The sequence below is a fragment of the Hyperolius riggenbachi genome, chromosome 6 (assembly GCF_040937935.1).
Source record: "Hyperolius riggenbachi isolate aHypRig1 chromosome 6, aHypRig1.pri, whole genome shotgun sequence".
NCBI classification, from domain to species: domain Eukaryota; kingdom Metazoa; phylum Chordata; class Amphibia; order Anura; family Hyperoliidae; genus Hyperolius; species Hyperolius riggenbachi.
In genome coordinates this window covers 165,133,726-165,161,724 of record NC_090651.1, presented here as the reverse complement: position 1 = coordinate 165,161,724, position 27,999 = coordinate 165,133,726, and the positions used below count along the sequence as shown (strand labels likewise).

Sequence of the window (27,999 nt, the reverse complement as noted above, 5' to 3'; positions counted from 1 at the left end):
CCACTCTGCCTCCTTCTGTCCTGTGCCTCCTTCTGTCTCCCTTTGTGCCTCATTTTGTCTTAATGTGCCTCTTCAGTCCCCATGTGCCACCTTTGTCCCCTGCGCCTTCCTTTGTCCCCCTGTGCCTCCTTCTGTGCTACTTTGTGCCGCCTTGTGTCTCCCTGTGGCTCTGTCTCTACCATTCTCAATCCCTGTGCCTCCTTACACCCCCCCTGTGCCTTCTTCTGTCCCCCTTTTGTTCCTTATTCTGCCCCCCTTTGTGCATCCTTATTTTCCCCTTTGTGTCTCCTACTATCTACCTGTGACTCCTTCTGCCTCCCTTTGTGCTTTTTTTCTGTCCCCCATTGTGCCTTCTTCTGCCCCCTTTGTGACTTTTTCTGCCCCTCTGTGTATCTCCTTCTGTCCTCCTGTTTCTCCTTCTGTCCTTCTTTGTGTCTCCTTTTGTCCCCCATTATACCTCCTTCTGTCCCCATGTGTGCATCCTTCTGTCCCCTTGTGCCTCCTTCTGTCCTCCTTTGTGACTTCTTCTGTCCCCCATGCCTCCTTCTGTTCCCCAGTGCCTCCCTATGTCCCCCTGAGTGCCTTCTTCAGCCCCCCCCCCCCCCCCGTGCCTCCTTCTGTCCCCCTTTGTGGCTCCTTCTGTCCCCCTTTGTGCCTTATAAAAAGTGGAGCCCTGCTTATGTGTATTTTCTGGTGAAAAGATGTCCGCATTGCGTATTTTCTTGTGAAACGCTTCCGCAATATGTGTATTTTGTGGTGAAACACTGCCATTACCATTTGTTTGGGTGGTGAAAAGCTGCCGCATTACGATTATTTTCATGGGGGGGAGCCACGGGTGGGGTGGGGTGAATTTGGCGTTAGGTACCACAGGTTTTCTTGCCTGGAGTTACAAAATAGCTAGAGGCGCAACTGTCTGAACTATAATTTGGAGTCATATTTTATCATAGTGGGCAGGCCTCCTACTGCTGAGGAAGTGTCCAGTCTACTGATTTGTGCAGATAGCTTTCACTTACTTACACAGTCATAAAATGTAATAAAACAGACATATCTTATACCATATATTTTAGAAAAAGGAAGAACACATTTTAGAAAAAAAAACTCACCATATAATTCATTTTTCATATTCTGTTTTGTTAAAATGAAGAAAAAAAAATCGTTTTATTTTTTTCATAATGCTTGCAATTACTTTTTCTCTACTATTTATGAAAAAAAGTATATATATATATCATTTAATAGTTTCAAAAGAACGCCCCATCTATCCTCTAAAAGACATGGTGCATTTGTATTGCATGCCTCAAAAACCCTTAAAAATGCTCTCGGAGTACAAAAGTTTTATAATCTTGAGTAGAGATGTTACGAACGGTTCCCAAACCGTTCGCCGGCGAACATCTTCAAATCTGTGGGCCTTCTACTACTTCCGGGTCGCAATGACCCGGAGTAGTACGCCTGTGCTGCCTGGCGGAGCGCGTCCTAGATCGCGCTCCTGTTGCCGGGCCGTTTCTGCGCATGTGCGTTACGTCATGAGTGACATCACGCTCATCCACAGAAAGTGCCTGGCAACAGGAGCGCGACCTGGGACGCGCTCCGTCGGGCAGCGCAGGCGTACTACTCCGGGTCATTGCGACCCGGAAGTAGTAGAAGGCCCAGAGAGATTCGCCCGGTGAACGGTTTGGGCCATCTCTAATCTTGAGTCGGGAGTGGTTAAACCTTTTACTGCGGATGTCTTTTGAAAGGTTATTTTTTTTAAAACAAAAGTGCAAATTGCAGATTTTACTCCTACTAAGTGTTCAGTCCAATTACATTTCATAACATTTTCCTTCAAGGTTTGTCTACAGATTCTGAAACCAATTCTAATAGTTAAGCTGAATACTCACTGTAGCGACCCAGGAAGATGGATCCAGCGACATCCCTCAATGTCGAGCATTCGCCGATCCATCTTACTGTTGGCCGGTATGTGTGACATCACGTGACATTACATGACGGGCACGAAAGGAAAGTCAAGCGATCAGGGTACTTTGCACAAAGTCATCAGGGATCTTAAAGATCCGATCCACAATGACAGTTGTTACTGCTGTGCGACTCTAAACAACGTACGCATGTTCGCGTGCCTGTGCCCACATCGCGAGGTCGCTCAAAATATCGCTGGTCATCAGAAAAGTCACCAGGAAAATTGCATTGTGGGTACAGGCCTTTAGGAAGAATTGACGTACTTAGCCTGATTTACTAATCCAAAACATTGCAGATGTAGATCCTTCAGCATTGTGTGCAGCAGCTACAAAATTTGGCAGGATGTGATGACAGCAGCAGTTTGTTGTAGATCTGTTTATAACTAGCCACTGAATATTCCATTGAGATGAGTAGCAAATCACCACATGTGGAGCCTGCATTATTATTAATAAATTGAGCTGTGAACATGTAGAGTGCAGGACAAAAAAAGCACAGCCTCCTCTCTCAAAGCCTTATTAGTCCCCTGCATAAACCATGCAGGTTGGAAGCGTTCGGGGCATTCACACTACAAGAAAAAGCATAGCCTTTTCCAGAATGCAGAAAATCGGACAGTGAACACATCCTATGTTATTAGGAATGCTATAGTTTGTGCCCATATACAGTAAATGTAATTTGGGTGTCCCCCCAGACTCGCAGGGGGAACAGTATCTTATGCCACAGGAAATTTCAGCAGCAGCAGGGTGAGCCGTCATTTGGCGCGGCGCCGAAAAATGGGCATGGCCATGACATTGTATGGGCGGAGCTAATGTAATGATGTAACAGCGAGGCATAAAAGAGCAGTGTTTACGGCATGATGTGGTGAAACGAGGATTCGCATCATGGGTGTGCAGAAACTGTGTGATGCTATTTAATAGTATACCGTAATCCCAAAGCAGCAAACATAGCCAACTATGACCATTAAATAATAAATGCAGCAACAGTTACCCCAGACACCAGAAAATAAACGCAATGAGGGCAACATTGTAGCAGAAAATAAACGCAATGTGGGCAACATTTCAGCAGAAAATAAACGCAATGTGGGCAACATTTCAGCTGGAAATAAATGCAATGTGGCAACATGTCAGCAGAAAATAAACGCAATGTTTGTGTAACACATGCGGCTGCAGGCACGCAGGGTGTCTCTGCAGCCACTTCGGTTCCCTATTCAGAGTCTTTTTCCGTTCCCTCGGCGTCTAGCAAGGCGAGGACGGAATTGTCATTTGCACATAAGGTTTCTGTATCCCGCGGACGCGCGCGTAGACAGGACCTTTATGCCGGGAGGAGGCGCGTCAGCTGACCCGCTGGTCGGCTGACGTCAGAGCGGACGTTCGCCGCTCAGTATTGGCTGATTGGAGTGGGCGCGGCTTGGAGGTGTCCTCTGCTTCTTAAGCCGTCTCTGCTCACTCGCAACTCGTCTGCGGTTGCGAATACTTATGTGCTAGCGCTCAGACCTTAGACTAGTATCCGGTGTGTTTTGATCTGGGAGGAAAACATGGATTTCACACAAGACTAGGAAATTGTTTACTGTATATTATTGATGTTCTGTGTATGACTCTGGCTAACCTCAGACTCTGCTAATTGCTATTCGTCTTTGTACTTCTGCCCATCTGATCTAGTTGCCGAATCCCTTCCTGATTACCTACTACTCTTTTGCCTTCTGACTCTGTACTGTATCTGCCTCTTAGTTGCTGAACCTAGTCTGTCTGACGCTCCGACTCACCAGTGGGCCCTCGCCACTGGTGAGGTATTCTTAATAGTGCCCACCAGCTCCTCTGGTGAGGCTCAGCTAAACAAATCAGTTACTGTACTCTAATAGTGCCCACCAGCTACTCTGGTGAGGCTCAGCTAAACTAATCAGTTACTGTACTCTAATAGTGCCCACCAGCTCCTCTGGTGAGGCTCAGCTAAACTAATCAGTTACTGTATTCTAATAGTGCCCACCAGCTCCTCTGGTGAGGCTCAGCTAAACTAATCAGTTACTGTGTTCTATAAGTACCCACCAGCTCCTCTGGTGAGGTCTTGCTAAACTTATTGTTACTGTGTTCTATAAGTACCCACCAGCTCCTCTGGTGAGGTCTTGCTAAACTTATTGTTACTGTGTTCTATAAGTACCCACCAGCTCCTCTGGTGAGGTCTTGTTAAACTTATTGTTACTGTGTTCTAATAAGTTCCCACCAGCTCCTCTGGTGAGGTCTTGCTAAACTTATTGTTGCTGAGTTCATATAGTGCCTACCAGCTCCTCTGGTAAGGCCCAGTCTATTGTTGCACCAAGCACTACACATACCTTGTATCTTGCCAGCTATACGTGTATTATTGGTGATACTGCAGATCACCACATAATCAGGTATAGCGTCTGTATTATTGGTGATTCTGCAGATCACACATAATCAGACGTCTGTATTGCTACACCGATCGTTACAGAACCACAGACCAGAAAATTATGGAGACACTGTGCAATCGGGTTGAACTGTTGACCACATCCGTTAACGATCTCATCAAGAAGGTAAACGTACAACAGACCCAGATTGACCAACTGGCTGAGACAGTTAATCGTCTTAAAAATCCCAATGCACAAGTGTCCTCCCCTCTTGTTATTGAGCCTAGGATACCCCCTCCAGAAAAATTTTCAGGGCATCAGACTTTCGAAATTTTAAGTACCGATGCCTTTCTTATTTTGAGTTACGGCCAGTATCCTCAGGCACAGAGAGCCAGAGAGTCACCATGATAAAGACTCTGTTATCAGGTGATTCACAGTCCTGGGCATACAGCCTCCCTGATGGGCATGAGGCTTTGGCCACTGTTCAGGACTTCTTCAAAGCAATGGCAGTTATATATGATGATCCGGATTTAGCTACAACATCTGAGAGGAAACTTAAGACTCTCAGACAAGGGCATAATTCAGTTGAGAATTATGCCGCTGAGTTTAGAAGGTGGGCGGTCACAGCCAGATGGGGGCAGTATGCTTTGTTAGATTGCTTTTTGTCAGGCTTATCAGATGCAGTGGCTGATCTTATGTTAGGTCACCCTGAACCTAAGTCAATCGATGAGGCAATTTCCCTGGCAATAAAAATTGATCGTCGAGTGCGATACCAGAGGCAGACTCGGGGAAAAACAAAAGGGAGACCTGTTTCTAGCGTGTTTTCTCTTCCTGTTTCTTCTTCTCCTCCACCTGATGAGCCGATGCAAATTGGACAGGCTAAGCTCACTGAGGTTGAGAAGAACAGGAGACGTACCGAGAAACTCTGTCTCTATTGTGCAGAGAAGGTGCATATTGTAGCAAACTGTCCCAAGAAGGCGGAAAACCCCATCGCCTAGGTGTAGCTGGGGGTACTACCCTAGGGGATCCAGTCTTACCTCTAAAAAATAAGCGTGTACTTCTCTCGTGTTCTATTACCTGGGAGGGTCAAGTCCTTTCTACCCAGGCCTTTATAGACTCGGGTTCTGCAGTTAATGTCATGGCTTATGACTTCGCCATTAAGTTTGGTTTTCCCCTTCTGCCTGTGGGACGTCAGATCATAGTGACTGCAATGGACGATTCACCATCGCAAGGGAAGTTACCTATTATTACTCAGACTCCGATGTTATTGTGTCAGTTGGGGGTGTTACATAAAGAACAAATACAGTTTTTGGTCTTAGAGATGTCTACCTCCACAGTGATTCTCGGTATGCCGTGGCTTCGAAAACACTCCTCTCAGATTGACTGGAGTTCCAGACAATTGTTAGCCTGGTCCTCCTACTGTCATCATCATTGTTTGGAGAAAGTCACAGTAGGAGCTGCCGAGATCCAAGTGGAGGGGTCATCATCTCACTCCTCTGGTTCCACTGAAGTTGGGTCTAGGAAAGACCGGGCAACTATGCTGGGCCCATTTCAGCAGGAAGCCCCTGAGAGGAAACCAGATGGAGTCCTTTTTGTGCCTCTTCAGTTCAGATTTGAGATTCTCCATACATTTCACTCCCATAAGACTGCAGGTCACCATCGGGTTGCCCGCACGCAAGAGTTGTTGGACAGATGTGTGTGGTGGCCATCCATTGTGTCTGACTGTAAGGACTTTGTGGGGAGCTGTTCTGTTTGTGCCAGGAGCAAGCCCTCCAGACAAGCTCCTGTGGGCACCTTACAGTCACTGCTTGTACCATGGACTTTGTAGGGGAACTTCCCAGGTCTCAGGGATAAACTGTCATTTGGGTGGTAGTCGATAGGTTTAGTAAGATGGCCCATTTCATTCCTTTGGAGGGACTCCCTTCTGCTCAAGAGCTGGCAGGGCTCTTTATTCACCACATCTTTCGTTTGCATGGTGTTCCGGAAGATGTGGTGTCAGATAGGGGAGTCCAGTTCGTCTCCAAATTTTGGAAGGCTTTTTGTAATCATCTGGGAATGAACCTATCGTTTTCCTCCGGCTACCACCCACAGACGAATGGCCAAACGGAAAGGGTCAATCAGTCCCTAGAACAGTTTCTGAGGTGTTATGTGGCTGACGCCCAGACCGAGTGGGCCAAAATTCTTGCCATTTGCGGAATTTGCCCATAATAATTTGAAGAGTTCTTCCTCAGGGTTCTCTCCCTTACAAGTCGTGACGGGGAGATCTCCTAAGTTCTCTTCTTTGCCTGTGGTGGCATCTCCTTTCCCAGCATTGGAGGAGTGGCAGGGAACTTTAAAAGAGATATGGGCTCTGGTTCAGAGAAATCATAAAGTGAACCTCCGGACTAAAAATCGACTCAGCAGCACTGAAAAGGCTTGGTGTTTCTTTAACAGTTTCACAGCATCAGAACTTTGTTTCTCTTATACAAGCCTCATTTTAGCTGCACTGAAGAAAACTGCCCGGGCTTTTTTCCCCTGATGCTGTGCAAAGCATGATGGGATTTCTGATGTTGTTGTTCTCGTTCTGCTGTTTTGGTGCAATTTTTTGTTTTTTAACATTTTGAATTTGACATTTGAAGCCTAGCGTGTGCAGCTGGGAGGGGTAATCAGGACACAGGACAGTTGGAACTGTGTCTCCTGCTCCTTGTCACCTCCTTTCAACCAAAAAGATGGCTGCCCCCATGACAAAGATGGCAGCCCCCATAAATCACAAACATTTGCCTGTTCTTTTAAAACAGGGTGGGTAAGAGATTATATTACCTATCTATTCTAATTAACATAACTAATGTAACTTGATGACAGTATGTTTGTTTAGGCTGAAGTTCCCCTTTAAGAAGGCGTTTATGACTCAGAAGAAACAGGCAGATAGGAGACATCTGGGAGAATGGGACTTTGCACCAGGGGACCTGGTGTGGGTGTCTACTCGACATCTGGCTTTGAAGCAGCCCTCTGCCAAATTGGGCCCTAGATATATAGGCCCATATCCTATCTCTAAGAGAATCAATAAGGTCACATATGCTGTTTCACTTCCGTCTACTTGGAGGGGTGTTAAGACATTTCATGTGTCCCTGTTGAAACCTGCTATGCATGTGGATTCCTCTCCCCCCCCCCCCCACTGTGGTGATTGATGGAGAGCCTGAATATGAGATAGAACAAAATTTGGATTCCCGGTTGGTGCGCAACTCTGTACAGTACCTGGTTCATTGGAGGGGGTATGGGCCTGAGGAGAGATTGTGGGTCCCTAGTCATCGTATGCATGCGGAAGAACTTAGAGAAGAGTTCCATAGGTTGCATCCTGACAGACCTGGTGGCCCATTTCCGGAGTCCACGCCTCAAGGGGGGGTACTGTAACACATGCGGCTGCAGGCACGCAGGGTGTCTCCGCAGCCGCTTCGGTTCCCTATTCAGAGTCTTTTTCCGTTCCCTCGGCGTCTAGCACGCCGAGGACGGAATTGTCATTTGCACATAAGGTTTCTGTATCCCGCGGACGCGCGCGTAGACAGGACCTTTATGCCGGGAGGAGGCGCGTCAGCTGACCCGCTGGTCGGCTGACGTCAGAGCGGACGTTCGCCGCTCAGGATTGGCTGATTGGAGTGGGCGCGGCTTGGAGGTGTCCTCTGCTTCTTAAGCCGTCTCTGCTCACTCACAACTCGTCTGCAGTTGCGAATACATATGTGCTAGCGCTCAGACCTTAGACTAGTATCCGTTGTGTTTTGATCTGGGAGGAAACCAGGGATTTCACACAAGACTAGGAGATTGTTTACTGTATATTATTGATATCCTCTGGTGAGATCTTGTTAAACTTATTGTTACTGTGTTCTATAAGTACCCACCAGCTCCTCTGGTGAGGTCTTGCTAAACTTATTGTTGCTGAGTTCATATAGTGCCTACCAGCTCCTCTGGTAAGGCCCAGTCTATTGTTGCACCAAGCACTACACATACCTTGTATCTTGCCAGCTATACGTGTATTATTGGTGATACTGCAGATCACCACACCGATCGTTACAGTGGGCAACATGTCAGCAGAAAATAAACGCAATGTGGGCAACATGTCAGCAGAAAATAAATGCAATGTGAGCAACATTTCAGCAGAAAATAAACGCAATGTGGGAAACATTTCAGCAGAAAATAAACGCAATGTGGGCAACATTTCAGCAGAAAATAAACGCAATGTGTGCAGCATGTCAGCAGAAAATAAAAGCAATGTGTGCAACATGTCAGCAGGAAATAAACACAATGTGTGCAGCATGTCAGCAGAAAATAAACGCAATGTAGGAAACATTTCAGCAGAAAATAAATGCAATGTGTGCAGCATGTCAGCAGAAAATAAGTGCAATGTGGGCAACATTTCAGCAGGAAATAAACGCAATGTGTGCAGCATGTCAGCAGAAAATAAACGCAATGTGTGCAGCATGTCAGCAGAAAATAAATGCAATGTGGGAAACATTTCAGCAGAAAATAATTGCAATGTGTGCAGCATGTCAGCAGAAAATAAATGCAATGTGGGCAACATGTCAGCAGTAAATAAACGCAATGTGGGAAACATTTCAGCAGAAAATAAACGCAATGTGGGAAACATTTCAGCAGAAAATAAACGCAATGTGTGCAGCATGTCAGCAGAAAATAAAAGCAATGTGTGCAACATGTCAGCAGAAAAAAAACGCAATGTATGCAGCATGTCAGCAAAAAATAAAGCAATGTGGGCAACATGTCAGCAGAAAATAAACACAATGTGTGCAGCATGTCAACAGAAAATAAACACAATGTGTGCAGCATTTCACCTGCAAAAAAAAAAAGAATTTGCTCACCTGACAGGAGTCTCCTCACCCGGCCGGCCTCTGGTGTGCAGCTCCCCGGACGATCTTGCTCTTGCATATCTCCCACGCTGAATGGAATGGCAAGGCTACGGGAAGATGGCACCTGAAGCCCTGTACTGGAGACACAAATAGTCTCCAGTACAGGGCTTCGGGTGCCATCTTCCCGTAGCCCTGCTCTGCGTGGCGGTGGCCAAAGTCCCAAGGCTGGGACGTCCCGCGGCTAAAAGCGGGACGTTTCCCGGGACCTAGCACAGCCTGGGACAGGGGACAGGGGACCCCGAATCCGGGACGCGTTCTGGCTAAAGCGGGATGTCTGGTCACCTTACCTATTGCTTATCTCTTGATGATTCTTTGCCAAAGCGACTACATTGTATGGTTTGATCTCCTGGTTTATGACTTGCTTGTATGACTACCCATTAGCCTGTTCTTTATGTCCTGTGAATTGTCTTGTGTATATATCTGTAAATATCTCTTGTATATATTTACCAGGTTCCGGGGTTTGTGTGTACACTATTGCATATACACTGGGTTGCTCTGCATTACTCCTTATGCAGGGAAATCTATTGAATACTCCTGCCTGCAGAATTATTATTTTTGGTTTACATCTGGATATTATTGCATGGATTTCTATTGCCGTGCATGAGGTTAATGCACGTTGTTGATTACGTTTCTTTATGTTCTTTTGCCTTTGTTAATAAACTCTCATTATTTATTTATTCCTTGCCTTGGTATTTCAGTTATTTCCTGAACAGTGACATTTCCATTCGGGTGCAGCTTCCATGCATTGCTCATTAAGTGCTATGCAGGATGTGCAATGCCTGATTCATATGAAACAGTTACAGCAACTATTGTAGCATGATTTCTGCCTCTACACAGTAGGCACATAATGCCACTGTTCTGGGCATATGGCTTTCCTAATCGGTAGTGCCTTATTGTTGACATCAAAATAGAATGACCTGGATTAACGGTAAATGTAGCCCTAGAATCTATGCTCAGAAACCAGCTTTTTTTAAGGTCAATGTTAATCTCAGATGCAATTAGTTTAGTCATTTTAACAGCTAAGATTGGAGCACAAAATTTAAGTCTTAGTATACTGTGTTCATGTTGTGGTGCTAGTTTCGCCAATGCAGCATCTTCTCTGAAATAATTGACACTGTGTACAAATTATTTAAATATTTGAGATATCTCACATACTTGTAAAATGCCTCTATTTCTACCTTTGCTACCTTTACCATTTTCCTTATATGCACCATAGGGCTGTCATGAAAAGTATTTTCGTTGTGTTACACAATTGTCTGCGCGGGTTTCCTCCGGAAATCCCACATCCCAAAAACATAAAGATAAGTTAATTGGCTTCCACCTAAATTGGCCCTAGACTACAATACATACACTACACAATACATACATAGACAAATGACTATTGTAGGGACAATATACTCTGTACAGCGCTGCTCAAGGTGTCGGTGCTATGTAAATAATAATAATCTACCCTATATTCTGTCTCTATGTCGTGAGCAAAGTAGCAATGAGCATAATTTAAGATTACACAAAATTTAGAGTAAAATTTACTATTTAATATTAAAATTACGGTCACATGTAATTACAATTTGGAAATTCAATTGATTTTGCATAATCCATTTGTAATTTTACATAAATTACACATAATTTTGTGATTACACATAACGTCAGCGGTTTATAGCGAAGCCCCCATACATACGATCATCACCAATCTAAGATTGGCGGTGGAAGAGTGGCTCTGATGTTCCTCTGCGTTGCCATATGGCGTAACCTCGCGAGGAGCGAGATTTGAAAGCTCCCATCACTGTAAACAGCAGGCCCCAGCAATCTGCCAGCCAGCGATCGGCACTGGCAGGCTGTTTTTTTTATTTATAAAGCAAAGATTATGTATACAGCGCTAACATCTAATGCAGTGCTGTACAGAGTATACCCTTGTCACTTAACTGTCCCTCATAGGGGCTCTGTAACGATCGGTGTAACACAGAGAGGGCCTGATTATTGGTGATCTGCAGTATCACCAAGAATACAGATATATACCCGATTATTGATGATCTGCAGTATCACCGATAATCAGATATATTACTAACCTCTGGACACCTGAGAGATATGAGTGTTTGGTGCAACAGTAATACTTTGAGAACAATACCAGGAGGACAGGTACAAGGCAGTAAGGAATACTGCTGGAGTAGTACCTTTCAACAGCCTGAGAGTCTTCCGTGGGGAGGAGTCAGACTGGGAGAGGGAAGGACCAGAGCGTGAGTGACACCAATAGAAGGATGCCACTGACTGATCTGTGAACTATCTCTTAACTGGGGAGATAGCTCTCAAGGTCGGACAAGCCAGGTCGGCAACACACTGACATAACAGGAGGCTGATTTGGTAATCCTAAGGCAAGCAGGGTTTGGCAACAGAGTATCAGATATAGCGAAGTACCAAATCAGTGAACAGAAGAGTGGTCAGGAAAGCAGAAGGTCATAACAGATAATAAACAATGCCTAGTCTTGGGTGTGTGCTCCGTGATCATCAACACCCTGGAACTAGTCTGAAGCATAACAGAATGGTAACACAAGTCCCTAATCTTTGGGTGTGAGGTCCTTGATCATCAACACCCTGGAACTAGTCTGAAGTATAACAAAATGATAACACAGATTCCTAATCTTTGGGTGTGAGGTCCTTGATCATCAACACCCTGGGACTAGTCTGAAGTATAACAGAATGATAACACAGATTCTGACAATAAGGTCTGAGTGCTTCCACGTAGTGATCGCAGCGGCAGACAACCAGTGAATGACCAGCACCCAGTATATATAGCCCAGCACTCTCCAGTGCCTCCCCTAAGTGCTGGACCAATGGGAACTGGTACAATCGTCAGCTGACCGGCTTGGTCAGCTGACTCCCTTCTGGCTGTCATAAAAGTTCTGCCTCTCAACACGCGCGCGCGTCCTTCTGAACCTGTGTGGACTATCAGTCCCAGCCACACCAGACATGTCTTGCGTACCACCCGCCACGCTGGACGCGGAATCCGCCGCACCGCTATCAAGGCATGCGGCGGTCTCTCTACGTTCGGCCATACTAGCAGATGTAAGCCCACGTGTGCAGACCGCCACGTTGGACGCGGAAACAGCCGCCCTTACTCTGAGCGCACGCGGCGGCTTTTCCGCGTTTTCTCACAGGCTCACAATCTAATCCCTATCGTAGGCATATGTCTATGTATGTATAGTGTAGTGTATGTATTGTAGGGTAGGGCACATTTTTTTGGGGGGGGGAATAAAAAATATGTTTTTTTTACAAATATTTTGCTCTTTTTTCTTAATACAAAAAAAAAACTAAAAGTAGTAGCAGCAGCAATCAAATACAACCAAAATAAAGCTCTATTTGTGAGATGAAAAGGATGTAACATTGATTTGGACGCTAAATTGTATGACTGAGCAATAAACTGTTAAAATTGTGTAGTACCAAATTGTAAAAAAATGGCCTGGTCACTAGGGGGTTTTCAGCGGTAAATGTTCTAACTTGAGGCAATGTACCTGGCTTTGTGTGTTTTTTCCCATAGTGGGAACAAGTCAAAACATTTTTCCAAAAAGACCTTGTTTTTTTTTTAGTAAAATTGATTTTAAATATTGAAAGGAAAAACATTTTTAAACTCGGTAAAATGACATTTGCACAGCAAATGATGATGGTGACAGTAGCATGTATAGAGCCTTTGCTATTAACCACTAAAGTCGGCATGAAATTACAGTTCCTGATTACAGTCACAAAATTAATTATGATTTTTTCCAAAATTTTGCATTACAATTTTGCTTCATTATTGTGAATTATGATGCAAGATTACGATTATGTGAAATTCCTGCACATCACTAGTCCATAGATAGCATCTGCAAGTGAAGACCTGTTCCCAAAGATGTGTGCTTTCATGCAGCACTCTGTGATGTACTTAGAAGGCACAGACTAACCAGCAAGCTCATGGTGACCCAGAACTCATTGGGGTGTGTAAGGGACTACAATGGTCCTAAAAGCCCCCTTACTAAGATGTTAAGAAAAACAAAAGTTTGCTTTCCTAAAACAGAAAGAATTTGCGATAATTCACTCCAACCTGAATTATCGCAAATTCTTTCTGTTTTAGGAAAGCAAACTTTTGTACTTAGAAGGGTCATTGTCTTTAAACCAGGAGGACATTCACATCCTTCACTCTAAGAGTTAGAAGGAAACATCTGTTGGCTGTCAACAAAGCAACACAATGTTTATGGAAACTAAGGATTACTTTTAGAAATTTGTAATTCAGATTAGGGCCTGTCAGGAGAACATCATTTAGAGAACATCATTTCCATGGTATGCTCCAAGAATGGTATCAACATTCTTCAGAACCTTAGATGGATGGGCAACCTCGGCATGATTGCTCTCCAATAATTTCTGCATGGAGGAAATGTTTTCTCTCCAATCTGGCTCTCTTTGGAAGTTTCATGTGAGAGAAAAAAATGTTTGAGCATTTCACTTTGTTGTTAGGTAGGCATTGTATTTAAATTCTGAAAGGAAGGAGAGTGACTGCTATCTTTCAGCATAGTAGAAGCAGTGGAGTGTTGTACCGCATTAGCCACCAGTAAAAGCAAGAAATTTTAATCAAAATTTTCATAACATTTTTTGGCTTAGAGGTAAAAAAGTAAGCTTTCTGCTAATAAACCTTCTTCCGACTGTGTTCCTGTGTAAAAAAGGATTATTCACCGAGAGCTTACTTTTTTTTACGTCTAAATTAGCAAAAAATGGTATCATCCTGATTCAGAGTATACAGGAACAAAGAATGAAGAAGGCTTGCTGGCAAAAAGCTTACTTTTTACCTCTAAGTTAGCCATTAAATAGCCAATCCACCTTACAATTCGATAGTTTTATTGAAGTGGATGAAAAACGGTGCCACAACATGTCTGCCCAATCAATGTTTTGATCGATTTCAGGCAAAAATAGGTTGAAGTGGATCAAACAGATATGCTGGAAAATCTCGGTCACAAGTACTCAATCAGGTGCTTGGTGGTAACGGCATTCAATATCACAATGACAGTACACGATGGGGAAGCAGGATTTGGGCACCGGAGGTTAATGGACTATCTGGGCGCACCATAGGCGCTAATGCACAATATCGGTCGGCTATTGGGCACCAAAAGCAGAAATTTGAGTGCCCAATAAATAGTGGGTGTCGGCCTGTCCAACCGAGATTTTTCATTTTGAGAATTATCATTTTAAATGATCATTTTGAAGTTTATCATCTTAGAATTAGTGTCAGAAAGGGGGTTTACGGTTAGGCGTCAGGAAGGTGAGTTTAGTGTTAGGTATCAGGAAGGTTTTTTTTTAGGTTCAGGCTCCACAGGTGGGGGGTGGAGGTCTTAGGGTTACGCATCACCAGGGGGGGTCTTAGGGTTAGGCAGGCACCACGGGGGGGGGGGGGATTAGGGTTAGGCATCTGTATGAGAGTAAGGTAAGGTTTAATTGTATTAAAATATCAATAATGATCCCCTGAAGGAAAGTGTAGCCATGGACATACTACACCTAAAGATTTAAAAGAAAACACTATAGTAATGCAAGTTCTTGGAGTATGGAAATGTGTTCTAAAAATCTATAAAGACGAGTTCTTAAATTACTACACACCATTGTGGAACAACCCCTGTATGTTTGAGTTTCTGAGAGACCCTGACCCCTGTTTCTGGGTAACAAAAGGTGTTATAGTCCTCAGTCAAATTCTGGAGGCGGGTCACATATTAACATTTGAAAACATGTAGATTTAAAGTCCCTGATACTGCTGCTGTGATACACACAGCAAAAACATTCCTTTGTGAGCCAATTTCATCAGTCTCTTTGAAGGTCTACAAATCATCCATTATAGAGTTGATAAAAGAAGGTCCCAGCAGACACCTCATTGGAGAAGCATATAAAACACTTCTAGATCATGGGGCATTGGAAATAACCACACCCTTGAGGGAAAAGTGGGAAGCTTCTGGTATTGAAATCTCTGATGATGAGTCTGGGAGGATGCCCTATTGGAAGTAAAGAAATCATCCCCATGCCTGTGCGAACGCGCTACACAACTGTACATAGTCCATCAATCATACCCCACCCCAGCAAGAGTAATTAAATATCATTATAGGGTACTGTGAAACAAACACAAAGACAATGGGAGCCCAAATTGTGCAGTATGTCACGAGTAAATGGATAGGTGAAAATGTTCGAAAAAAGGGAATACTCACAAAAGTGGGTTGCACCCGGGGTAACCGACCACTTAAGGCAGGTGAAGTGTCTTATACCTGACTCCACTCAGGTATGCCAGCAATCCTGGATGCGGTCACTCTCTTGGTAAAGAACCTCATGCACTCTAATACTGTGAGGTGGTGAAATTCCACCTCAGGTTTGGTGGATGCCGCCGCTCAGCGGCTATCATGTAGCGAGCCCTCGGCTCGCTACATGATTTAAAAAAAAAAAACAAAAAAACTCCTGCGCTGCCTCCTTGCCGGAGGAATTGAACTGGCAAGGAGGTTAATAAATAGTTCTACTCCAAGTGAGTTGTCGTCTGAGGTAAGCCACCTCAATCTTTTAGTTTTTTGTGTTTTTTTACTTTTTTATACTTTATTGGGCACCTCTTTACCCCTTTCTACTTAAATATAAGGCCAATGCCACTGATTCCTCGTGCCCTTTTTAGTACCATTATTTTAACATATTTTTATTCTAACTGAGATAAAGATGATGAAATGATAAAGAACATTGTTATAGACAATATTTTACAGTTTTGGCTTCACCCCACACCCTTTTTTCCCGACTCCCTTATTTAATGTATGTGAAGCCCCGGTCTGTGTTCCCAAATGTAAAATGTCCCCCAGTGCTCTTGTGCAGCGTTTTAAAATCTCACCTGTTAGACGCTGCAACTCCTGGCCTCCTCCGCTGTCAACACCAGGGGCTCGATTCACCAAGCGGTGCAAAGTGTTAGCACCGTGGTGAAAAGGCCCTTATCACGCCTAAAGTCACTTTAGGCATGATAAGTAGAAACTCGCGCGAAGTTGCCGCGCGTACGCGCGTAAGTGCGCGCGCAACACCCGACGCTTCGCGCGAAGCTCCCATTAAGCCCTATGGGACTTTGCGCGCGCTCTCACGCGCGTACGCGCGGTAACTTCGCGCGAAGAGCAGGAAAAATCGGTGATAACTCAGTGGTGAAAAGGTCATCACGCCTAAAGTCTTTTAGGCGTGATAACTGGGTTATCACCGCTTTGTGAATCGAGGCCCATGTCTGCCATGCCAACTCCTGCACCTAGTGCCATGTGGTACAGGCTATAGTGATGACAGCAGATACAGCAGTGATGGCCAGGGGTCATGCCACAGTACAGGTGAGATTTTGGGGAGCACGGGAACCAGGGGGACTTTTTTAAACTTTGGGGGAGCCAAGCAGGCTGTGGAGGCAACGTCGCTAGGCCGATTTCTGATAGATTTCATGCCGAAATCTATTGGAAATCAGTCTATGATGTATGGGAAAGCAACAGATCCCTCTCTGAAGAAGCAACCTCTGTTGTGATACATGTGAGGGACGACGTGGGCAGCAGTTGCTCTCAGGACACCTGTGGTAAGTGGCTCTATATTTTACACTTTCAGCAGAGGGTGTTTGTGCTACTGCTGTGTTCTAGTGTCTATCAGGAAATTGACCTCTAGGACATTGGGGCATTGACAGGAGATTGACCTCTAGGACATTGGGGCATTGATAGGAGGCATTTATCTCTTGTATCTTCCCCCCGACCCTGCGGGTCCAATCACTAAAAAGTACATTATCCCCGCACTTTGATTGGCCCACTAGGCTGCCTGTCAAGTGACAGGCAGCCTATTGGGCCAGTCAAAGTGCGGGGATAATGTCCTTTGATTGGACCTGCAGGAGCTCAGAGCAGGATGAGTGGAGCTCTCGTGTTGCGCTTGCTATGCTACTCTGATAAGGCATGTTAACTCTGATAAGGCATGCTAACTCTGATAAGGCACATTAACTCTGATAAGGCATGTTAACCCTGATAAGGCATGCTAAGCATGCAGTCAGGGGAGCAAATGGAGATAGCAAGCGTTACAGAATGTAACGCTTCCTATTTATTATAGTGAATCAACCCCATAGTGTGCTTTGTAAACTGCAAAAATGACAGAATGATATAATGTTATAAAAAGAAAAGCTATATAACTGAAAATAAAAATATGAGACTCTTTTCTTTTCTTTGCTACTAGTGTTCTACTTTTTATCTATGCTACACATACAATTCATTATATAATAAGGTTTTTTTTTGTTTCAGGTGTGCTTTAAAGAGAACCTAAGACGACATGTTTCATCTGCAGTAGCTCCAATTGCACTGAGCCTTCACTTGGTGCCCAGCACAAACACAAAGCGCTCACATGACATCCAGTACATGCACCCAGAACTCACAAGGGACTGAGTACCTGCAATCAACACCTACATGATGCTTCATACCCACCTATACAGCCGGAATCCACGTGACACCCTGTGCCAGCACCTAGAACCCACAAGGCACCCAGCATCTGCATTTAGCACCCACATGACAACAAATACCCCACCAGCCAGCACCCATCACTCATATGGCACCATGTACTCACTCCTAGTACCCACTTGGCACACAGTATTTGCACCTAGGACTGTCTAATACTGCTTTCTGGGAAGGGGGTATTACATACACAATTTAGCACGATTGATCGATTAGGGCCCCTTTTTCAAATTTGAGCACCACCCCCTTGAGGATCCTCTGCACGGCCCTGCTATTGGGGCCTAATGTTACACTGGAGGATACACTCATTCTGTATGCTTTTCTGTAGCTTTTGCACCACAGGTTTATGGCTACTTTCACACTGACAAGACAATATACCCCGTAGAAATATGGATGAGCTTATATCGCAATGGTACGTTCAAATTGGTGCCTTAGTAGAGGAACACATTGGAATAATGCAAGGTATGCAGTATTTTACCATATTTACAGGTGTGGTGAAGCATATTTTTATGCACAGTATACTATCACATTGCATGCATAACGCACAATTTGAATATTGTTTTTCCAGGATGTGCAACACAATCCCCCAGTGTGAAACTTGCCTAACACTAATAGCAATGTCAAGGAATGCACGTTCCAGCAACTCACCTTCAGATTTGGCTACTTAAAGTTCCATTAATTAGTCACTAAGGGATGTATCCTCTAAAGAAAAATTACATGCATAAAGTCGTACACACGATGAGTACTGTAGAGCATAATGCATTGCATGAATATGTATTGCATTCTGCTCTACTCATCATGCGGTAAAACTTTACGCACATTATTCTACTCAACTCGGTTTAGTGCATACAGTGCATAGCTAAGTTTCTTAAGGTTTTTTGAAACTTTTGTAGGATAATTTTTTAGAAATTGTCCATTCTTCCAAATAGTTTCGATTGCTTCTGCTGAACTATAACACTACATCTAAATCATTCTAAATCATTTCACGATAGTCATCCTTTAAAGTCTTACCAGCTATGTGACCTTAAAAGAACACTATCAATACCCAAGTGTTCTAAAATGACAATGTACAAATAATGTCTAAGTAGCTGTGTAAACATTTTCCTACTTTTCATGTTAAATATCATAGGCACAAGCTGTAATTCATTGTGTGTAGATTTTAGCTATGTTTGGAATGTCTTGATTGCAAAGGTATGAATCCCTGACATGCAAAGAACAGTGTAATATTGAAGCAGAGTTATATAAAATCACAAGCCTGTCAGGTATCAGGTTTCAAACACACACACACACACCCGCGCTATGCTATAAAACTTTATGCGCGCTATAACAAATGTTTGTGCGTTTTCACGTGGCACAACACGCGCAAAAGTATGCCTTGCGCCGCGTGAATGCGTGCAAACGTTTGTTATAGCATGCGTATAGTTTTATGCGAAGCATAGCACACAGTGGCGTAACAATAGGCCCTGCAGCCCCTGCGCCCGCTCTGGGACGTTTTGTGCAGCCTTCTCGCTCTAGCGGCTGACGTCACTTTCGGAAGTGACGTCAGCCGCTAGAGCGAGAAGTCTGTGATGGAACCCACGGAAGAAGGTATGTATCTGCCCGCCGCTGCCCGCTGCCCACACACTGTAACTAGCTGGAGGGGAGCGCAGAGGGGAGAGCCCCGAAGTAAGGGAGAGGGGGGGAACTTCCCCTCTCCTCGCCGACTGTGGCCAAGGCTTTCCCCTCATGCTGCCACCCCTCCAGCCCCCACAAAACGTGGGCCCCGGGGGGGGCGGCCCGCTCTGAAATTCTGCAGGGGGGCCCCTGATAGCGCGGTCGTGCTATGAGTTAGCACAGCTTTGTGAATCAACCCCATAGAGTTAACAGATGCCCTGTGAGGGAATATTCCCTCCCATCATGGCGTCAGTTTAGAGAAAACTGCCATCAGAAAAGTGTGAAAGGAATAGAAAACAGTAAACAAAGAGATAAGGAATCAAATGTATACACCAGTACTTAGCAGCACTTCCCAAACATTTCCTATTTCAACTGAAAAAACTGTTAATCGATAGTGTTCCTTTAAGTGGAAGAACAGATAAAGATCCTTCAGCAAACTACATGTAATAATGGCCCATACTCACGGGCTACAAATGTCGCCCGTGAGTATGGGCCATTGAACGGGCGCGCACCCCGAACTGTCGCCCGTCGCTGATGTCGCCAGGCGATTGAAATGTTCAATCGCCTGGCGACAGTCGCCGCCGCAACTCCGCCGCAGCTGCCGCTAGTCCGCGTGAGTACGCGGACTAGCGACAGCAACCTCCATTGAGGTATGCAGAACTTCCGGCGGGGGGAGGAGAATCGTCGGCGACAGCTTCCGTCGAGCCGCTGGTCCCTCTTCCGTGTGTGTACGCGGAGGGACCTGGCGAGGAGCTGTCGCCGGCCTGTCGCCCGCACGCTCACGTGTGCTGGCGACAGGCCACTTTTGATGCCCGTAAGTATGGGCCATAATGGTAGTAGCTGATGCATGGCCAGAAACACACTCCCTTCTTTTTGTGCACCAAAGATAACATCCCAAGGAAGGAGGGGAAACAGAGGCTGAGCATACACTGATAGCACTGAAATAAAGTGGCTAGTAGATGGAATGCATAAACTACATTTTAACACAGCACGGGAACTAAAATGAATATATTCAGTAAGCCAGTAACTAATCAGTAAGGAGTTCTTGGGCAAGACTCCTTAACACTGCTACTGCCTACTGAGTGTGGCTTAGTGGCTGCCTCTCAAGGACTTTGAGTCTGACAGCAGAAAAGCACTATACAAATGTTGGAATTATTATTAAAAATATGTTTGCGAGACATCACATATATATGTCCACAGATTTCCACTGACTGGCAAGTGGCCTAAATGTATGGATTCCAATGACGTAGCAATAGAGAGTGCAGAGGTAGCGACCGCATCAGGGGCCCTGGACCAGAGGGGCCCAGTGTAGGCCCTTCTTCAACTAACTTATTAGCTCTTTATTAGTACAAAGCTGGTAATAATCCCCTATATTAGTGCTTTGATTATTTATAACCATTAACAGACTGTTCTCCTCCTCAGTCTACACCTCTCTGACACTGCAGCTGTCCTTGGCAGACTTTGTAGCTCCATATCAATAGTTACTGTACGTACAAAGGGCTTGAGGGGGCCCAATGTAACACTCGCACTGGGGCCCAGAGCTCCTTAGCTGAGCTACTGATGGATTCAATATGTTGGTATAGTTTGGGAAAGTACAGAGTTACATATGCAGGTATAATATGGATTAGTACAGTGTCATGTGTGAGTGTGACATTGAGAGGGGTCAAGTGATATGAGAGGATGTATGTGTTTTTGTATGCGTTTGTTTTGGAGAACAGTGGCATAACTGTGTGTAACAGAATGGGAGTGTAGTGTCATAAGTGCTGGTGCTGTGTTTTATGTTTGAGAGGGAGGGTGTCTGATTGAAGTGCTATAAATGTGAGTATAATGGAGATGAGGTTCAGTGCAATGTATGTGCAGATATAATATGGAGAGGGTTCAGTTTTATCAGGTTTAATGAGGGGAGCTGCAGTGTTCTGTGTATGGCAGTGATGCAGGCTTGATGCAGTGTAATAACTGCAGATGCAGTGTGAAGTGGGTGCAGTGCTGTATTTGTAGATTTAATGTGGAGTGAGTACAGTGTCCTATTTGTTGGTTTAATGTGAGAGGGGGCAGTGTCTGCTTTTAGAATCGATTTGTGTGATCACACTTGGTGCCATAAATACAGTCAAAGGGATCACCAACCCCGTCCAAAAGGTTTTAGATGACACCCTTATTTGCCCAACACAAGACTTCATGTAGTGGACAGTTATATTATACTACATATCTGTTCTGTGGCAACATCATGAAATCATTCTAAAGATAACCATACATGGTACAATCAAATAGCTCTAATTTCCCGTTTATTCGACCAAAACAATCTAATGGAGAAAAAATCAAAAAGAATATTTTTTGATCGATAAAAAAATGATTAATTATTTTTTTTTTTTTAGATAAAAATCTGATTAAATGTGTTGGAAAAATCAGGTTGATTGCTTTGAAAATCTTATAAAAAAATTGAGAAATTGAATTGTGTATAGCCACCTTAACAGTGAAAGTCTGTGGCATATGACAGGTCCTAATCTACTACCTTGCCTAGGGCCCCATTACATCTTAATCCATCTCAGGGTGTAACTACAAGTGAGGCAGCCCCTGCAGCACAGGGGGACCTGAACTGTGGTGGTTATCTACTCTTACCCTCTCTCCCTCTGATACAAAAGTCCATCCTCCAGATGAGATGTTGAGGCTACACATGTTATGGGTGGGAGGATCATAATGGCCACACTTGTTGCATGATCCCGGGCAAATCCCGGGCAGGTGGGCCCCTAGGTTGTGAACATTCCCAGAAGAAACTGAGAGAGGAGTGTAAACGTAACAGGGTTGGAGAGGGTTGCAATCAAAGTGCAGGTGAGGGGGGAGGGGGGGCACGGTCTGTATTTATGCCCCTGGATCCAAATTCTTTCTAAAAGGAGACATACAATTTGTTGTATACTATATGTGCAGGTATAATGTAAGGGCAGCATCATGTATGGGAGTGTAATGTGAGGATTGCAGTTGCTGTATCATGAGGAGTGTTGTATAGGGGCATTGTTCTATATGAGGGTGTCATGTGTGAAGTGTGGGCATAGAGTAGTTTGGTGATGTTGTGTTGTAAAATCTCTGTCATTACAACTTCTGTCTCTTTTTCCACTCTCTCCCTAACCTTCTCCACTTCTCTCTCAAATACTTCTCTGTTGTTTGGATCTTATTCCTGGCTTAGGGTCCCAACCACTCATTAATACATCTCTGTCACTCTGCTGATTACCCTGGTTTCCTATTTATCTTTTCTGGCTAGACTTTGCTGAAAAAGGAAACTGTTGTTGTGGATACTTCATGCATGCATAATTCACAGTGATGTATTAAGAAACCTTTGAGCATCTCTGACTATGATCTGATATGATTCAAGTGGAGGTGTAAACCCTAACTGCTTAAAGTAAACCTGAGGTGCCAATGAAGAAAGGTTTGATACTTGCCCAGGGCTTCCTCCAACCACATAAGCACAGCTGAGTCCATCGCCATCCTCCTGAGTGCCTCCATTCACCGGCTATTGGTCCCAGTAACTGGCTCAGCCGCGCCAGTCAGGCTCTTCTGCGCATGCGCGGAGGGGCCATGCATGCGCAGAAGAGCCGACTGGTGCAACTGAGCCAGATTACCGGGGCTGATTGCAGCTGAACGGAGGCACTCAGGAGAATGGCGAGTGACTCAACGGTGCTTATAGGTAAGGTAAGGTAAGTATCAGATCTTTCTTTATTGACATCTCAGGTACACTTTAAGCCTCACTGAGGCTGAAGCCACTGCTTGTCATCTGCTTCTGTGCACTGGCAGGGTGCTTGCTAAAAATGTTTGCTGCATTGAGACACATCTAAAAAAGGCCACGGCCATACTCAGACGTGACGTGGTGCAGTTTTCTGCTATTGGGTAAAGGTGGCCATACACTCATCGATTTTCCCATTCGATTCCTTGCAGATTTGATTCATCTGCTGAGATTCGACTCCCCAAAATGTCAAATCGATATTTGATAGTTTTTGTCTAAAAATCGATTTAAAATGTCGATCAGACAGGATGGAAAATGCAAAACAATTGGCGGCATGGCACGAACATCGGCATATCGATGGCATATAGTTTTGCACTGCATCAAACAGTGTAACTCTGTAGTTCGATTGATTTTAAACAGATTTCCTTCTAGAATCTATTACAAATTGATGTGCAGTGTATGGTAGGAATCGTTTTCTTCTGAATTGATTACTTTCAGAATGGAATCAATCCTTTTGGAACACTGGGTGGAACTCTATAAGTGTATGGTTAAAAAACAACTATCAAAGAAACTGATTTTCTGTAAACCCCACATACCTATAGAGCTTTTTAGCCAGCAACACTAAAATGCTTTTCAGAGGTCTCTCAGCGCACCCTGTGTGAAAGGAATGCCGTGTTTACCAGCTGTTTTGTATCAATTTTGTGCCGGCATCTGGGTGGGGGAGGGTTGAGCTAAACTGTAACCTGGCTGTGAACTGTTAACTTTACACTCTGTGGCAGAGAGAGACACACAGACAGGAAAACAAAGCTTTATCTGATGAATATTTACAAACATTGGAAGCTATATTTCTGCTTTCTATCATTCTGAACAGATTCCATTCACAGTATTAGAGCCAGTAAAGATTGTTTCTGTATGCTGGATATGCTGGACACAGTCCTCCATAGTAATACCCACAGTGAAAACTGTTCTATGTAAATGCCATATTTTCTTCACATAAATCATTAAAAGATGAAAAAAAGCCTTTGTATTGCTATTCGCAAATAATTACTGGAGATATATGTGGCATTTCGAATTTTAGTTAACTTTGTTAGTTGTCCTTTAACCACATTACATGTCAAACAGTGACACGCATGGAGTTGCAAATGCTGTCATTCAGGCTGCATCAAATTTCAACTGAAGACGCACAGTGGTCAGTAAATGGCAGGTTGAACTGCCCAACAGTCACTGGAGATGCTTGGAGATCTCTGGAGATTACTCAATTACAGTAGTCTCAGTCATTTAAATTACTTCAGAAAATGGTCACTTATATTACTAGCACATCATACAATTTTTGAAAAAAATATTGCTTTGGAAGCTGAATTCCATTTATTGCAACATTGAACAGTAATTGGCAGTACATGAGCTAGAGATTTATAACAAATTTGTTTTAAACACCTGGAATTCTTGTACAGGAAAGCTAGTATATATATATATAGCATACCTGGTGGAAATAAGCTTGTGGGCTCCGGAAGTCCATCTGCAGAACATTGCCAATGACTGGCAGTCCTGGGGGACCCTTAGGAAAACGTGACGGCTTTCTGCTTTTCAGGAGATTCAGGAGGAAAAAGAAAATTACAAATAAGATTCCTAACAGATACATATTAGAATATAAAGCACTGAAAAGCTCTGTTGTTCCCATCTTCCCTGTACAGTTGTGAAAAGCTCTTATAGCAAATGCTGCTTGTCGTCTGTTCAAACTTTAAATGCTTGTTTACGTTTTTACTAAATGGATTGTTTCCAGCACTAATCTGCCTGCCAATAAAACTCCCTTAGAACGCCCCTTGCTAAACCTGGGTAAGCCTCCACAGCTGCCTCAATTTAAAGAGACTGCACTTTTATCATATATGTTTTTCATCCAGAATTATGTTCACAAACTCAAGTCATTTTAGACGTGTTTTGTTATGATCAGAACATTATGAATAAATGTAAATATACTCTTTTAAAACACAAGCATGGCAGAGGCCTGAGGGTAACAATCTTTTTTTTTTTTTTTTTTTAAATACAACTATGTAGCACAAATAGCACAGATGGCAGCAATGCAGGACCTGAACGATCCTCCATTGTAGGTTGGTATATAGAGGCAGTAGTTCAATGACCCTCTCTTGGTCATCTCCACATAGAAGGCAGCTAGTGTTGGGCGAACATCTAGATGTTCGGGTTCGGGGCGAACAGGCCGAACATGGCCGCGATGTTCGGGTGTTCGACCCGAACTCCGAACATAATGGAAGTCAATGGGGACCCGAACTTTTGTGGTTTGTAAAGCCTCCTTACATGCTACATACCCCAAATTTACAGGGTATGTGCACCTTGGGAGTGGGTACAAGAGGAAAAAAAAAATTAGCAAAAAGAGCTTATAGTTTTTGAGAAAATCGATTTTAAAGTTTCAAAGGGAAAACTGTCTTTTAAATGCGGGAAATGTCTGTTTTCTTTGCACAGGTAACATGTTTTTTGTCGGCATGCAGTCATAAATGTAATACATATAAGAGGTTCCAGGAAAAGGGACCGGTAACGCTAACCCAGCAGCAGCACACGTGATGGAACAGGAGGAGGCGCAGGAGGAGAAGGCCACGCTTTGTGAGACACAACAACCCCGGCCTTGCATGAGGGCAAGAAGCGTGCGGATAGCATGCTTTGTACCGCCATGCAGTCATAAATGTAATAAAGATAAGTGGTTCAATAAACAGGGACCACGCGGCAACGCTAACCCAGCAGCAGCAGACGTGATGGAACAGGAGGAGGCGCAGGAGGAGAAGGCCACGCTTTGTGAGACACAACAACCCAGGCCTTGCATGAGGGCAAGAAGCGTGCGGATAGCATGCTTTGTACCGCCATGCAGTCATAAATGTAATAAAGATAAGTGGTTCAATAAACAGGGACCAAGCGGCAACGCTAACCCAGCAGCAGCAGACGTGATGGAACAGGAGGAGGCGCAGGAGGAGAAGGCCACGCTTTGTGAGACACAACAACCCAGGCCTTGCATGAGGGCAAGAAGCGTGCGGATAGCATGCTTTGTACCGCCATGCAGTCATAAATGTAATAAAGATAAGTGGTTCAATAAACAGGGACCACGCGGCAACGCTAACCCAGCAGCAGCAGACGTGATGGAACAGGAGGAGGCGCAGGAGGAGAAGGCCACGCTTTGTGAGACACAACAACCCAGGCCTTGCATGAGGGCAAGAAGCGTGCGGATAGCATGCTTTGTACCGCCATGCAGTCATAAATGTAATAAAGATAAGTGGTTCAATAAACAGGGACCACGCGGCAACGCTAACCCAGCAGCAGCAGACGTGATGGAACAGGAGGAGGCGCAGGAGGAGAAGGCCACGCTTTGTGAGACACAACAACCCAGGCCTTGCATGAGGGCAAGAAGCGTGCGGATAGCATGCTTTGTACCGCCATGCAGTCATAAATGTAATAAAGATAAGTGGTTCAATAAACAGGGACCACGCGGCAACGCTAACCCAGCAGCAGCAGACGTGATGGAACAGGAGCAGGCGCAGGAGGAGAAGGCCACGGTTTTTGAGACACAACAACCCAGGCCTTGCATGAGGACAAAAAGCGTGCGGATATAGCAGCAATGCTTTTTGCCGCCATGCAGTCATAAATGTAATACAGATGAGAGGTTCAATAAACAGGGACCGGAAACGCTACACCATCCCAGATGTTCATTGGTCATGTTACTTGGTTGGGGTCCTGGAGTGTTGCGTAGTCATTTCCAATCCAGGATTGATTCATTTTAATTTGAGTCAGACGGTCTGCATTTTCTGTAGAGAGGCGGATACGCCGATCTGTGACGATGCCTCCGGCAGCACTGAAACAGCGTTCCGACATAACGCTGGCTGCCGGGCAAGCCAGCACCTCTATTGCGTACATTGCCAGTTCGTGCCAGGTGTCTAGCTTCGATACCCAATAGTTGAAGGGTGCAGATGGATTGTTCGACACAGCTACGTCATCTGACATGTAGTCCTTGACCATCTTCTCCAGGCGATCGGTGTTGGAGGTGGATCTGCACGCTTGCTGTTCAGTGGGCTGCTGCTGCATGGGTGTCAGAAAATTTTCCCACTCCAAGGACACTGCCGATACCGTTCCCTTTTGGGTACTAGCTGCGGCTTGCGTTGTTTGCTGCCCTCCTGGTCGTCCTGGGTTTGCGGAAGTCAGTCTGTCTGCGTACAACTGGCTAGAGGAGGGGGAGGATGTCAATCTCCTCTCTAAAGTCTCCACAAGGGCCTGCTGGTATTCTTCCATTTTGACCTGTCTGACTCTTTCTTCAAGCAGTTTTGGAACATTGTGTTTGTACCGTGGATCCAGAAGGGTATAAACCCAGTAATTGGTGTTGTCCAGAATGCGCACAATGCGTGGGTCACGTTCAATGCAGTCTAGCATGAATTGAGCCATGTGTGCCAGAGTCCTACCAGAATCCTCATCATCCTCTTGTGAGCGTTGTGATAGTTGTTGTGATGCATCATAGTCGTCACCTTCCTCCTGGTCTGCTTCTGCTGACCATTCGCGTTGAATTGTGGAAGTCCAACGTGCACCGCTCTGGCCCTCGTCAGTGGTGGCATGAAATTCCTGCTCCAACTCCAGCTGTTCCTCCTCCTCTTCTTCGTCATAGCTGCTGGGGCCAGCGTTCCCTGAGGCGGATGGCCTGATGTTGGTACCATCACGCTGATCGTTTTCTCCTTCAGATTCCCCCAGTTGCATCATGACAGCTGTTTCCTTGATTTTTAACATCGACCTCTTCAGTAAACACAGCAGTGGTATGGTAATGCTGACTGAAGAGTTGTCACTGCTCACAAGCAACGTGGATTGCTCAAAATTTTGGAGGACTTGGCAGAGGTCCAACATGTTGGCCCAATCGGATCCACAGAAGCTTGGCAGCTGTCCGGATGCGCCTCGGTACTGCGCCGTCATGTACTG

General features: G+C 44.7%; 1 pseudogene; it reads right to left on the bottom strand.

The window, feature by feature from the left end:
- Positions 1-24,787, bottom strand: part of LOC137521215 (cytochrome P450 2D15-like) — a 180,713-nt pseudogene extending 155,926 nt beyond the window's left edge.
- Positions 24,788-27,999: the final 3,212 nt, after the last annotated feature.